At 40.2% G+C, this 13,665-nt stretch overlaps 1 protein-coding gene across 1 annotated transcript in view; it reads right to left on the bottom strand.

Annotated features, from left to right (window-relative positions):
- The window catches only part of nos1apa (nitric oxide synthase 1 (neuronal) adaptor protein a), a gene marked incomplete at both ends in the record, with an annotated part of 147,292 nt that overhangs the window by 85,121 nt on the left and 48,506 nt on the right, over positions 1-13,665 (bottom strand). The window lies entirely within an intron of this gene.

Below are 13,665 nucleotides of genomic sequence, written 5' to 3'. Positions count from 1 at the left end.
AGTGAGTTCCTCCGTTTGTCCAAGAATAATTGATCTCAGACTGGCAGAAGTGTTGATGAAAGCAGTTTTTTTTTCTTGTTATTACTATTTAAGTAGAATAAAAAAAATGCATCTATTAAATAATAAAAAAAAAAGAAAAAACTCAACTTGCAGTAATATATAATATATTGAGTATATGCTTTTTGACAGTTTGTCTTCATTTCTACAGGGACATGGGACATAGAGTGAAAGAGTATGAAATTGAAAAAACCCTCCAGAATTTGAAATAAGGACCTACTGCTCGATGCTTTCATGCTTGAGTGCTGCACTTTTCAACCCAAACCTAGTCAATCCACACACAAAAAATACACCGAACAAGAAGCATTCTGGGTTTTTTTGTGTCCAAACACTACCATATAGCCCAATCTAGGTCAGCCATTACTAGTTTGATAAGTGATTAATCAGCTTGAGTGTTTTGGTTTCTTTTCAAATTCAACCATTTTCCAGCTTCTTAAATGTGAATATTTTCTGGTTGATTTGCTCCATATAACAAATAAATCATTAAAACGGAATAACCGTGGAAGTGGAAACAAGACATTTGAGAAGATCGTCATTTCCAGGTTTGGGCAACGTATTGTCAACATTTTCTGACAAGCACTCAATTAATTGAGAAAACAACCTTCAGCTTCATTGGTTCAAGACTAAGGGCCTGATTTACTAAAGCTTTGCGCGTGCAAAAACGTGTGCAAACTGGATTGCACACGCAGATTTGCATTGATGCTGATCTACTAACAAGGCGCAACGAGGAGCGCATCCCTCAGACGGGCAAAATAGCACCCGCAACCCATTTAGCGTTCTTGCCTTAATGCATATGCAATATGGGGCGTTTACACGCTATTTTGCGTGTGATGGGAGGAGAAAATGTAAATATGTTATTTTAGCACGCGCAAAGTGATTTATCAAACCTGAAACTGATTGCGGTGTTTATTTTTGCGTCTATATTTAGCACGTTTGAAAGGCAGGTCTTAACTGGCACAGCGGTGCGCGGCGCGCACATGGCTGCGGTTATTTATAGTTATATATATTTGTAAATCAGGAAATTACGCTTTTCCAGAGCATGTTCAACTAGGCGTTCACAGATGACGCACATTCATTTCTTATTTGGTATATCTGAATAAATTAAATATAGATATCCAGAGGAGAAATGCGTGTTTGTACTGGTATGGGCTTACCTTGGTCTGCAGTTTGTGGTTCAAGGAGGGCTCGTACCTATGTTCCCCGGTTAAGACCGGAGGAACAGGGAACCCCGATTTACCTTAACGGGTCCAGCTCTAACCTTGTCTACTCTCGGTGCACGGCGAAGCGCAGGTGGCACAGTGCGCACACGTCACCAAAACCTCACAGGCAGGTTACCCTAACTCTAACCCTTCCAGTTCCAGGCACATTTAAATGCAATAAATAATCACAACAATCACTATTTAATGTAACTATCTGAATCAGCTATAGATATATCATCTATATCGATTTCCCGTCGCCTCTGACGTCAGATCAAAGGCTGTTGGCACGCGTAATGGAAACTCAGCCTGACTGAATGAACACAGATGAAACCAGGGACGGACTGGGACTAAAAAGCCGTTGTGATGATCCGCTTTATTTATTTATTTACTTATTGATAAGAAAGTCACTCATCCATTAGATCCATAGAAACAGCAGAACTCGCTCCCTGGCAGCTGTCAGTGAGCTGCAGGTGAGTCAGGAGGAGAGCGCAGCACCTTTTTTTTTTTACGGCAACATCCATTGTCCATAATTTCCTTGTTTGATACGTCAGGTAATGATGGAGCTGTCCAAAATACCGACGCAGGATAATAATAATAATGATAATAATATAAAAAGGTCCTATGGACCCGGGGAACAATATGTCATATATGCCTCGATCCCAGTTATCTGCTCATCGCAGAACGTCACTTTCTGTTCAGTGGCTTCAAATTTAATTCAGCGCTTCCGTCTGCTCTTTCTCCATGTTGACTCTTGACTCGCGCAAAATCCTCATTTAAATAGGGCGGTCTTAACCACTTCTGCGCCTGTAGTCAATTGCGGCCGCAATCTTAGTAGTTCACCCGCAAAACGTAATCCAGTAGCGGGCGCAGTCTTTCTGCTCGCGCAAGCAATTTAGCGCTCGCTATTTGGAATCTTAGTAAATCAGGCCCTTAGTGGCTAAATAAATATCGTATTGCACCTGTTTGTGTCTTTCCATTAGGCCTGTCACGATAATAAATTTTGCTGGACGAAAAATTGTCTCAGAAATGATTGCGATAATGGATAATATCGTTGTTCTGAGATAATTTTCATCTAATACAATGATAATGGTATAATAATGCAGGTACACCTTTTCAAAAAGAAATAAACTTTTATTGTGTTGTTGTATGGCAGTGCTTCACAGCGCCACCTAGCCACCTGGCATGCATACTACATCAAATTTCACACACTTTAGGACCCGAGAGAGGGAGGGATAGAGAGAGAGAGAGACGGGGAAAACAAAAAAGAATGCAAATGGTATTTATTGCGGCCAGAAAAATGATCGAGCTAATTTTAATTATCGTGCGATTAATTGATTTATTGAATATCGCGACAGGCCTACTTTCCATGTACTGAAGCATGATCACATGGTTGTCACCTTTATTTCAATGAAGAATAGAATGCAGTATTAATTAAAAGTAGTCAATAGAGTAGCTCTCGCAGCTCTGAACCGTTCTGTATGAGGCACTTGACCTCAACCAAGTACTGTACATAAAGGAACTTTAATTCCGAGTGCAGACGTGTTTCAATAGTCCCTGTGTCACTGCCACACAGGTCCACTGTCTGCAGCAAAGTAAAGAAACCATTTTAAATCCATTCATTGTGTTCTTGTTTTTCTTTACAACCACGCATTTCTATTCTAACCCCTCCAATTCAATATTTCACACTAATGACGAACAGATTTCTCAAAGTAAAACGTCAAACACACCGCGCTGAATGAACAGATCGTGGTCGACAGACCTCCGTCACACTGCATTTACCAAGCATTAATCAGACAGAGACGGCTCCTGCAGCCTCTAATGGAGTCGTGAGCACTGTGGAACAACAACAGCTCTCCTGCAGACAACCACAATCGTGTGTGTGTGTGTGGGGTAAATACTGTGCAGGTGTTAAAGGCAAAGATCAAGTGGTTGTTTTTTGTATTGTTGTACGCTTCCAGTGTGGCTGCAAGGACGCATGCCCGCCAAGTGACTGCCTACCTCCCTCTCCTACAGTTCTCTTCATGTGAGTGGTATTGTGCGTGGTGAGTGGGATGCAACGTGAATGACGTGGAAACACCATAGACTGTGTATAAAAAGTCTCCAGACAGCACCAACGCAAAAGTACATTTAATAGGCGCTGGGGGGGCAATTCCTCTGGTTACAAAAAGAAGTAGGTTTGAATGGAAGTCTATGGGAACATATAAACTACTTTCACTTAAATACATCAATGTCTCTTTCTTATTGTTGAGACACCAGCATGTATCTGGAAGTAATGGATCTCGTCAGGTTACTTGAATGCATCTCGTAGCCACTCCTCTACGCTCAACACACAGCGGACGCTTCATTACTCTTACTAGCTCTCATGCACTAGAGAATGTTTTTCAACACTTAAGACTACTGGAAACTGTTGAATCATGCACCTCCGAGGATTCTAAAATGTTGGTAGAAGCGTTGCAATCAACCCTTTGGCTTTATCGTAAAAACCAATCCTTAAGAAAGACGTCTCGTTAAAATTACCACCAGCAGTATGCCATAAGTCAATAAAGTTCTGTTGCAATGAACCTAAATAAATGACGTGCAATAAAGTTAAATGAATTTAATTTATTCATTGTCTTCAGGCTTTTCTTTAAATAAAGTCTGGTCTCTTTGCAGACACAGACTAATTGGCAAGCTCCTGGGCTTCCACTTAGCAGCTGCCTGTTATTATAACAGCTCAGATGAAATAGTAAAGATCAACTCACTGATCACAATACAATAAAACAAAACTCATATCTAATTTGTCAGACTCAATGTGTGATGCACATTTGTATTATTTAGAGTGGACACTCATTAATGCTACAAGTGGGTAGTTATCATATTCAAAAAGCCACTCTTCTATGAGCGTAATGTCCAGTGCAAAAATGTAAGGAATACAGAATTTAAGAGTGTGACAGCACTGAGGGAAATCGCAAACCAGTGGGTTAGGGTGAACTCGATGATGATGGTTGACTTAAGCCGAGTTTCAACTAGTGGAACGGTTTGGTTCGGTACAGTACGGTATAGATAAATAAATTGGTGTAAATATCCCATGGAAGTCGAGGCAAACACTCACAGTCTATTCACATACAAACCTTGATGTTTTGTTGAGACAAACCACCACAAACCGAGTAGGTTGCACTATTCACACCCAGCCTACCTAAGTAAAAAGTACCGTTCTCAGTTGAAACACAATCCTGACCTAGAGCATTACTCAACTACGTACAGCAGAAAGTCTATCAGAAGGTCCAATTTGCTCACCAAGTGACCAGACAAGTCACTTTGAGATTCCAGGAAAAACTGAAGGTTTCTGGCAACACTACAAAATCATGCAACAGTATTGTGTTTCATTGTGAATGATCGTGTTTATCGTTTGCATTTGAGTTGCCGTTCAATCACTTCGGAATCACATCTGAATGCTGATGTTTTGTTCAACTTTGTGGCACTTTGCTTTACTTTGCCTGCATTCTGGCACTTTCTCTCAGATTAATCAACCGGAAGAATATGCTGCCACTGCAGCTGTCAATCATCCTGTCCGTCAGTTGGTCGTACTTTGCTCTTTGCTCTACAGTGTGACTCTGCGGAGTGATTCTGGGCTTCGCTGATTTCATTATATGAGATTATACTCAACTATAGTACAGTATATATGTACAGAATTAAAAAAATAATAATCAAATAAGCAGAACACTTATGGAAAAGTGGTGAGTGGTGCAAAGTTTGCCTTCTCACACACTCTTATATTGCTTTGTGCATGTCTTTCTTGCGGTCTCTGATGCTGTCGATCTTTCAGTTGATTTAAACTTCTATCAGAGCTTTGTCAAATTTAAATTCCTGAGACATCTATGCAAACACTTGCAACTCATTGTTATTGTATGGAGAGGCTCCTAATGGCAGTAATACAACATCTCCCCTCTACAGCAGTTCAGAGTACTTTCAGCACTTACAGCAGCAACTATTTACCGTTCCCTTGACTTGCATCGAGCATTGTAAGAGAGAATATAGAAAATGTGAAACATCTCTGTCTGCACCTGCCGACAAAGAGACTGTGTCTGGATGAAAGGCTGCGATGCACAATTCAGGACGACAGAACTCAAGGCCTCATCAGCAACACTCAGAACAAGCCCAGGAGTTCTAACAAGGCGAGACAGGAACTCAATTTGCACAGAAACCCCTGGGTTACAAACAGAAACCCACACACACCCGGTTATCCGTTTGATGACTGATTTCCAAATTGTGTAAGGCTGACTTGCTACGAGTTCTGCGAGGGGTCACCGGTTTGCGTGTCTCTGGATCTCTTCTCATTACGACCATAATGCATCTGATGTAGATGCAGAATAAAGTTTATTTTAGAGCCTTAAAAACTTAAGTTAACATAACTTTTACTTTTATTGCGATAATGCTCGCACTTAATCTGTGGATCGGGTCATTAAAATCAAAAGTGATTAGCGGAGCATGGGTCATGGGGTGGTGTAATGATACATCAGAGGCTGTCAGCGGCTTCATTATCATCAGGCGATTTACTGACTCGCAACTAAGAGACACTGATGTGGTTTTTCAGGAGCAGCTACTGGGACACAGCAGGTCGTATACTTATATCTACTTATATACTTATATATATTATAACTATCTAATTGAATCCGATCATGAAACATGGCTTTCTGTGTCTCTGTGCCACAGAGCGTTTGGGTGTATTACTTCAGATCCAAAGAATCAATCCAATGTTATTTGTAAAGCACCCAAAGTGCTGCTTGAATGTGCAATTGGTTCAAAATCTGTTAACTGTCGATTTCATGAGAACGAAATAGCTTTCATGTAACAGCAAGGATCACCAAAACAGTCATTAAGGCATGTCTTGTTTCAATAATCACAACTTTTCTTCAATCTACACTTGCAGTAATTTTTTTGCCAAGATCTTGTACTGTAGTTTTGATGGAGTTGAAAAACCGTGTTGAGTCTTCTCCAGCAGGGGTCAAGGTCTGGACTCTGTGGCGACAATTATGTTTCATAATCCCTGAACCATTCTTTCACAGTTTGAGCCTGATGAATTCTGGCATCGTCACATTGGAATGTGCCCCGACCTACATTTTTTTGGGGGGCACATTCCATTGCTGACCAAAACCCCTGGATCATAAAAGCGGCCATACAACCAGCTTGTAGGGCACGGCAAGACAAAATGCATGCAACACTTTCATGAATAAGTGAAAGTAGCAAGCGTTTTGTTGTTCTCGCAGCGCTTGCATCGTCCACGTGGGCTTATAGCAAGGTGACAGGGACACAAAAAAAGACACCATTTGATACTGACAGGCTAAAATACTGCAAATCCAACAAGAATTAGGTACCTATTTGAATCAAAAACAGGTACAACAACTTGAATCCAGTGCTGGTACCTTTTGTCAGAACTTCACTTTTTCCTAGATAGCAAAAAAGTTGTGATAAATAAGTCTAAACTTCTCTTATTCAACATTTCACACATTTATTTAGACCGCCAGATCGAAGAAGATGTTGAATCCTGAGGTTCACCCAACCCCTTCTCTCTAAGCCCTACTTTGGTAATAGATGGAATGAAGCACATTGCAGTAAGTTTGGATGACAACGCCGTGTGTGTTTAAAACCAGCACCCCATCTGCTTCAGGAGAACGACCTGCTGAGAAGAAATGTCTCATCACCAGAAGAAGACGCTGGAAATAAAACAGCATATTCTTCTAGCTGCTGTTCTGTGACACCCTGATGAGACCTCCAACAAAATGAACACATTACTTTTAGAATATTTATTACCCGGTAGCAGAGGAAGTCGAATCGCTTCAACCGTTATTGTCACGTCTCGAAAGTGCACAAGTGTTTATGTGTCAGAGTTTTATGGGGCGGTTTTATGGGCGGTGTTGTAATCTGCTGTAATGTGGACCGAGCGGCACATGCAAGATTTAAACGTCAGTATGCGTGACAGATTGCGAGCCTGACCTCCGTGGAGATGATTACAGGAGCAATTTCACAGATTTCATGCTGGCTTTGACTGGCTAAGTGTATGCACCGTAATATGACAGAAAGCACTTATCACTAACAAGCGTGTCTATCCCCCCCCCCCCGTCTGATACGGCGCCGTCTTTGAATCCAAATCAACCGTGACTCTTCCCAGCTCCCATTGCAAGGTGCAACAGGAATATGGCTCATAATATCAATGCATCTGTCTGTATAATGCGAGGCGATGAATGCATGTAATTAAAGCTGTTGTACCACAGACACAGATACACAGGGGGAATCACACAGGCATTCATTTTCAACACAACTGAAATTTGATTCAATGTGGATTTCCATAAACCATTCTTAAATGGTGTGGTGGATGCATTTAGATGAGCACTGATAACAGCTCACATCAAAGTTAATGTCATTTAAAGCAGTCCTTAATGTCTCGGCTGGATGGGCCGACCTAAATTTACACCTCAAACACTATTATAATAAATTTCACTTTCCCTCAAACAGCTTCAGTTCAAAATAGTGCCATTCTTGTGAAAGTCTCTTCCCTTGTAGTCCATCACTCTCAACAAAAATGTCAGGCACTAAAAATAGTTACAATTATAATTCCAAATACGCTGTATTTACTATCTGCAATTAGATAAAAAAAACAAAGTAATCAACACTGGTAAAATGTGGCACCACTTGTAAAAATGTGTCTTTTGAGGGGATTTAAAGAAGCTTTTTTCAATGACTCTCCTCAAAGTGGTTGTTCCACAGAGTGGAGTCTTGAGCTTTGTATGAATCCATGTATCTCCACAACAAAAGGTAACTGGCCTCTCTAATAGAAAAGGCTTTTATTTGCTGTTATATTACAATAAAAAATGTTGCCCTCATACCCACATACAAAAACACACGGCATTGTGCGCAGAGAACCAGGTGAAGTGAAAAATAACGGCAGTTGTCAGTGCAATTAAATGTAAAAGGCCATTAACTGCTTTATTAAACCACCTGTTCATTTTAGAAACATAGCCTGGGGACAGCATGCTAATAAACTACTAGAAAGTCTTTATTTGAGAAGATGAAAGGTCGTCAAAAGGTGATTATCGTTGTTTATTCTTGTCAACTTATGTACCTGCCCTCTGCTTCTGGTGCACCATACACACAGGGACTTATTAGCATTAGGAGGACGGGGAAAACAGACGGCAGTAATATTTTCCGACTGACATTTTTCACATACGCCAAGCACAGCATTTGGATCGGAAACACTGACACTGGTATTAGAATGTCCAGAACATCCAAGGAATGCATCAGGCAAGACACTTTGACTTGCTGGTAACTATCCACAGCCTTTCTTGCAGTGTTAACAGAAATTTGACTCGGGAGCGGTCAAGAGAGTTTCCAGGAATAGTCCAGAGGATTTTTTTTTCTTGCATGATTTCTTGCATATTTGCATTCTTAAATACAGCCACTTCAGACAAAGTTTGGCCCACATTGCATATCTGAAATGAACTTATGGGATGTGTAAAAAAAACCCTTTTTGGTTCATTTTGAAACCATGGCAGAACATCTACATCTCGGCGTATCGAGTCTCCACAAATCATACATATCAAATAAGCTTTCATGATGTTAAAGCATACAGCTCGAGCACCTTTCCTGTTAACAGACAGACTCTGAAATGCACTACTAATGTCAGGATCATAGGTGGAGATCAAATCAGAATTACAGGGTATCTCTCTTCTACTAGGCAGCGTTATGCATCTACGTGACTGTGAAGAGTCTCTGCTGCATCTTCTGATAAAACCCCCGGTTTCCATGTCAACTCCCAGAGATAAAGTGTGCCTGGGCTCCTCACTCCCCCACATACGTCTGTATTTACTGCCAACCACAAAGCTTTCATCCGTTTCTCTGCTCCAAACATTGCATTTTTTTTGGTTCTTTTTCTTTTCACCCATCCATCTTCATCTATCTTATGGATTTACTGCTGGTCGTTCTAGTGTATCCGTGCGTGTTCACTTCCCCCCTGTTACCAGTCTGTCATTTTTTACTCCAATACCCACAGCCATATTGACAGACCATTGGGTCCTTTCTGCCCTTTCTCTCCTATTACACAATTGCTCCTCACCATCAAGGTTCCCTCCATCCCTCATTCCCTCCTCTGCAAACACTGGTGGCTGATTCAATATCAAGATTCCCTGAAGGTTGTTTATGAAAAGGCATTTTTATTTTCCAAAACCATTTTCTGTTTATGACACTACATGGTCCATCGCGTTTCATCAATCTCGGCTCCATTGCCGTGTCATTGAAATCAAGCCAACGTTTCTGAAAACACATTCAGTATATTGACTATAGGTAGGCATAACAACTATTACACACACATACACAAAAACAAGGAATTGGACCCATTTTCTAGTGTCAAATCTTAAGTCGAGTAGCTGCTGTAGATTTTTTTTGCGATCAATCCATTTTAAAATGTCACAAATGAACAATGTCAAACTTCAAAAATCTACAAATCCATGAACAATTGATAAATCTATCTGTCCAAGAAGATCACGCCATACAGATAAAAGCTCCAGGAAACACTACAATGGCAGTCACACTTTCAATGTATCTAGAGCTGAAACGATTAATCGATGAATCGATTATTAATCGATTACTAAATTAATCGGCAAGAATTTATAATCGATAATCGGTTTGAAGCTTTTTTCATGATTAAAACAAGATTTCTGACTGTTTTAGCTTCTCCAATGTGAATATTTTTTTAGGTTTCTTTGCTCCACATAAACAAAGAAATCATTAAAACTGAATCATTTTGGTTTGTGGACAAAACAAGACATTCAAGAACATTGTCAATTCCAGGTTTGACGAAAACCGATCAATGGGTTTTTTAACATTTTATGACATTTTATGGACCAACCGATTCATCGAGAAAATAATCGACAGATTAATCGATTACGATAATAATCGTTAGTTGCAGCTCTAAATGTATCCCTGAGTAAGTTACCTCAAAAGTTTAAAGCCTGTTGTGGACACCATGGACAGTTATGCGATTAACAGGCGTTCCTTGTATTTATAGATAGATAACATGCTCTGTGAGATGTGTTAGAAAGAAATCCCCAGTAAATCTTAATGGCCAAAAATAGAACTTTGTAAGAGAACTCGCCCTGATCTCCAACTACATCATTAAACAGAACCTTTTGGACAAACTGGGAAACCAACTACTAGCTATTTCTTATTGAGCTTCACATCTAGGATCCAGAATGTTGTAGAACTGTAGTATTTCTGTTTTTTCTTAGTACCACCACCGTGGATGTGGAGCATCCATCAAGTTGTTTACCCACTGTAAGCTCCTCTGAGCCAATTTAGACTGTTATGCCTTTGAGAGAGGTTGAATTGTCAGTTGCTGTTTTCTGTGTCAACACCTGTTGACCAGATGCATGAGGATGTTACACAACAGGGGGGGGGAACAAAGATAGTTTTCTTTTTTTTTCCAAGTAGAGAGCCTGGCTCTGGATTTGTCTTTGGGCTCAATCAGGGAGACTTCCCGTGAGCGTTGGCACAGGCTTCTGCTGTGTCCTACAGGAAAACGAGGAGAATCAATTTTTCCTGTCATCTGCCACAGTATTAATGTGTAGTTAAAGATGTTCTCCTCGACTACTTAATCACTGTCTCCCCGATGAACTCTGTATGTCTGTCTTCAGGTTTTCTGCCTCCCATCTAACCAAGGTCTCCTTTCTGACAATCTGTTACCTCTGAGGTCATAAATCTGCGCCTGTGTAGGGTGGAGTTTGTACGCAGGGAAAGATAAGCGTCTAGGACAACCGATTCTTATCAGGACACCAGCAGAAGTAAATCTCCCTCTGTTGCACTTCAGAGTGAGAGAGATCCATGTCAACCCCGCTATTAATACACTTGCAATTGCCTTATATCAGATTCTTTCATTAGGAAACTGTCTGTCTTCTACCTTTGTTCAGTTTGACGCTGGACTCCTAGGGAAAATGAGCAACTCACAGCTTTGTAGTGAAGTGACCTTTCCTTTGGACTAAATCATAAGATTCAACCTTTCCCCATCACTTTTTGTCCACCTTCAGTCACAAGAGCCGGAGAAGGAGGCAGATGAGATATGGAGTCTTTTCTTTGTTCTTATTGAACCATGTCGGAGGAGAACTCCCTGTCTTCCCAAAAAAGGATAAAGAGATAAACTTAATTTACAGGGCAGTTGATAATATCGACAAATCATTCCGTCGCACTTCGGTTAGAGGGATTATGGCTTTCTTTTTTTTCCTATTAGATTTTATTTCATTACGGACATGGTGAAAGTGGAACCACTGATTTTTGATAATGAAGACTAAACCAGACTAACATTTAAATCCTTTATTGAGCTCTGTCTGTTTGTTTGTATGATCTTAACAATGTGTTTCCTGTCTGCTGATAAGACTGGCTGAAGTTGAGATTGTGCACCAAAGGTTTGGGAGAAACCTTAAGACTTTGCTGAAACACCCTTATGGTATAAAGCATGTATAAACACCATTTTCACCCACTTGTGAAGATCCCTTTATTGAAATCCAGGAACCTCATGATGTTGACGATAGAAAACAGAAAAATTGGTCAAAGTTCAAATTAAAGAGGATGCCACAAAATCTATAACATCAGTTGTCGCATGTTCCTGTGCCACACAATCAGCAACCAATAGCTTTTCCACTTTACAGTCTGGGAATGAGGACGCAGTGGACACAGTGGACTGACATTGGAGCCAGACACACTGCAGTACCTTGATTGGGACTTGAGATCTTCACTTCCTGGTTACAACAGGAACGGAATGGGGAGAAACGCTTTGAAAAAAAGACTTCCATGTGTCTCATTCTTCTTCTTCTTTTAATTTACTGGTGGGGATAGATATATATCTATATCTATAGAGTGATAGATATATATATAACCAATGAAGGATTTGAACCAGGACAATATCTGAGTTTCTGTAACTAGAGATTTGCAATATTTTATTGCACGCTGCAAAGTCATTCAGTTTATCAGAGACAGCTGTATCTTGGTAAAAAATTTAAATGATAAAACTAGCACAGAGATTTTAATTGGAGGATAAGGTGGTCTTTGAAAACTTACATAAGTACCAATGCGACCTGCTCAGTAAGCACTGCAGGATGGAAGGGACAGAAACGAGGTTATGAAAACCTTTTATTACAGTCTTTATTTGACTCCTACACAGCATAATATCAAAGGGGAAGAAAAACAGATTTTTGTCGGCATTTCTTTCGTTATTTGTGCGACTCTGACATAAAACAGTGTGTTGTTGTGGGCTGCAGCGTCTGTTTGGAGCCAGAGATAAATCCCGTAAATCCCAAGAACTACAAAAAGGCTACGAGGGCAAAGAAGGGGGTGTTACTTAATTCACCATACTTCTCAAGAAAAGGCAGCTAATAATTTCCCAAATACCAAAACCAAACTATATAACACCAGACAGCTGTTTCAAATGTGACACAACACACACAAACAGCAGAGTTTACTCCAAACATGAACTGAGCCAGATGTGAGTGAACACAAGCTACAGTTAGTTCTGATGGTGGTGATAAAAAATAAACATTTGACCCAATCAAAGACAAACGCATGACGTCAAAAAGGCTGAAATTATGTGCAAAACTCTCCAAAACTGCAGTGGCAGCTGTTCACCATAGATATTTAGGGTTATCTTTATGTTGGTGTGCTTTTGGAATGTTGTATTTATGTGTGCCATATGACAGGGGACTGTTTTTTTGTTTTTTTTTAGGCCGCAATTCCAGTTTGTATCATTTGAGTAATGCTGTAAATGGAACCATGTGGATGGATCTGATAGACTCCAGGCACCGTCTGAGAAAACCATGAAAGCAGACAACGACAGAAACAAAAAACAGATGCAAGAGGGGCTGAGGCAATTACTGAGGTCTAGCACTTTTACTTGGTGGTGAATAAACAAAAACAAAGATGGTTGGGATTCCAGGATCTCACTCACTTAAGACAATACTGAGTGAGGCAGCCAGCAAAGTAATACTAAAAAAAAGGATAATGCAAAGTAGAATTTTCACAACCAGTATTGTGCATGTTTGGCAAGATGGCTTCAAGTAATTACAGATTGTGTGCTTTACATGTGCACAAGGTTTGGGAAACACCAATCAATATTTTCTGAGATTTTATGGACCAAACAAGTACTCGATTAATTGAGAAGACAGATTAATCACTCACTCATCTTCTACATTCTTAGAAATACAAGTGCTTAGTAGAACCATATAAGGTTATTCAGCTTGTCCTCATAGGAGAACCCTTTTTGGTTACAGGTGGAACCTTTATAAAAGGTTCCTAGTGTTACCAAGAACCCTTTTAAAACCCTTTATTCAGGAAAGGGGTTTTAAAAGGGTTCTCTGGATCAAAATGGTTTTTACTGGAACCATTAGTGTTG

This window comes from Microchirus variegatus (assembly GCF_963457635.1).
Source record: "Microchirus variegatus genome assembly, chromosome: 4".
Taxonomy (NCBI): domain Eukaryota; kingdom Metazoa; phylum Chordata; class Actinopteri; order Pleuronectiformes; family Soleidae; genus Microchirus; species Microchirus variegatus.
The sequence above is the reverse complement of the archived record's forward strand: the minus strand, read 5'-3'. Positions and strand labels throughout refer to the sequence as shown.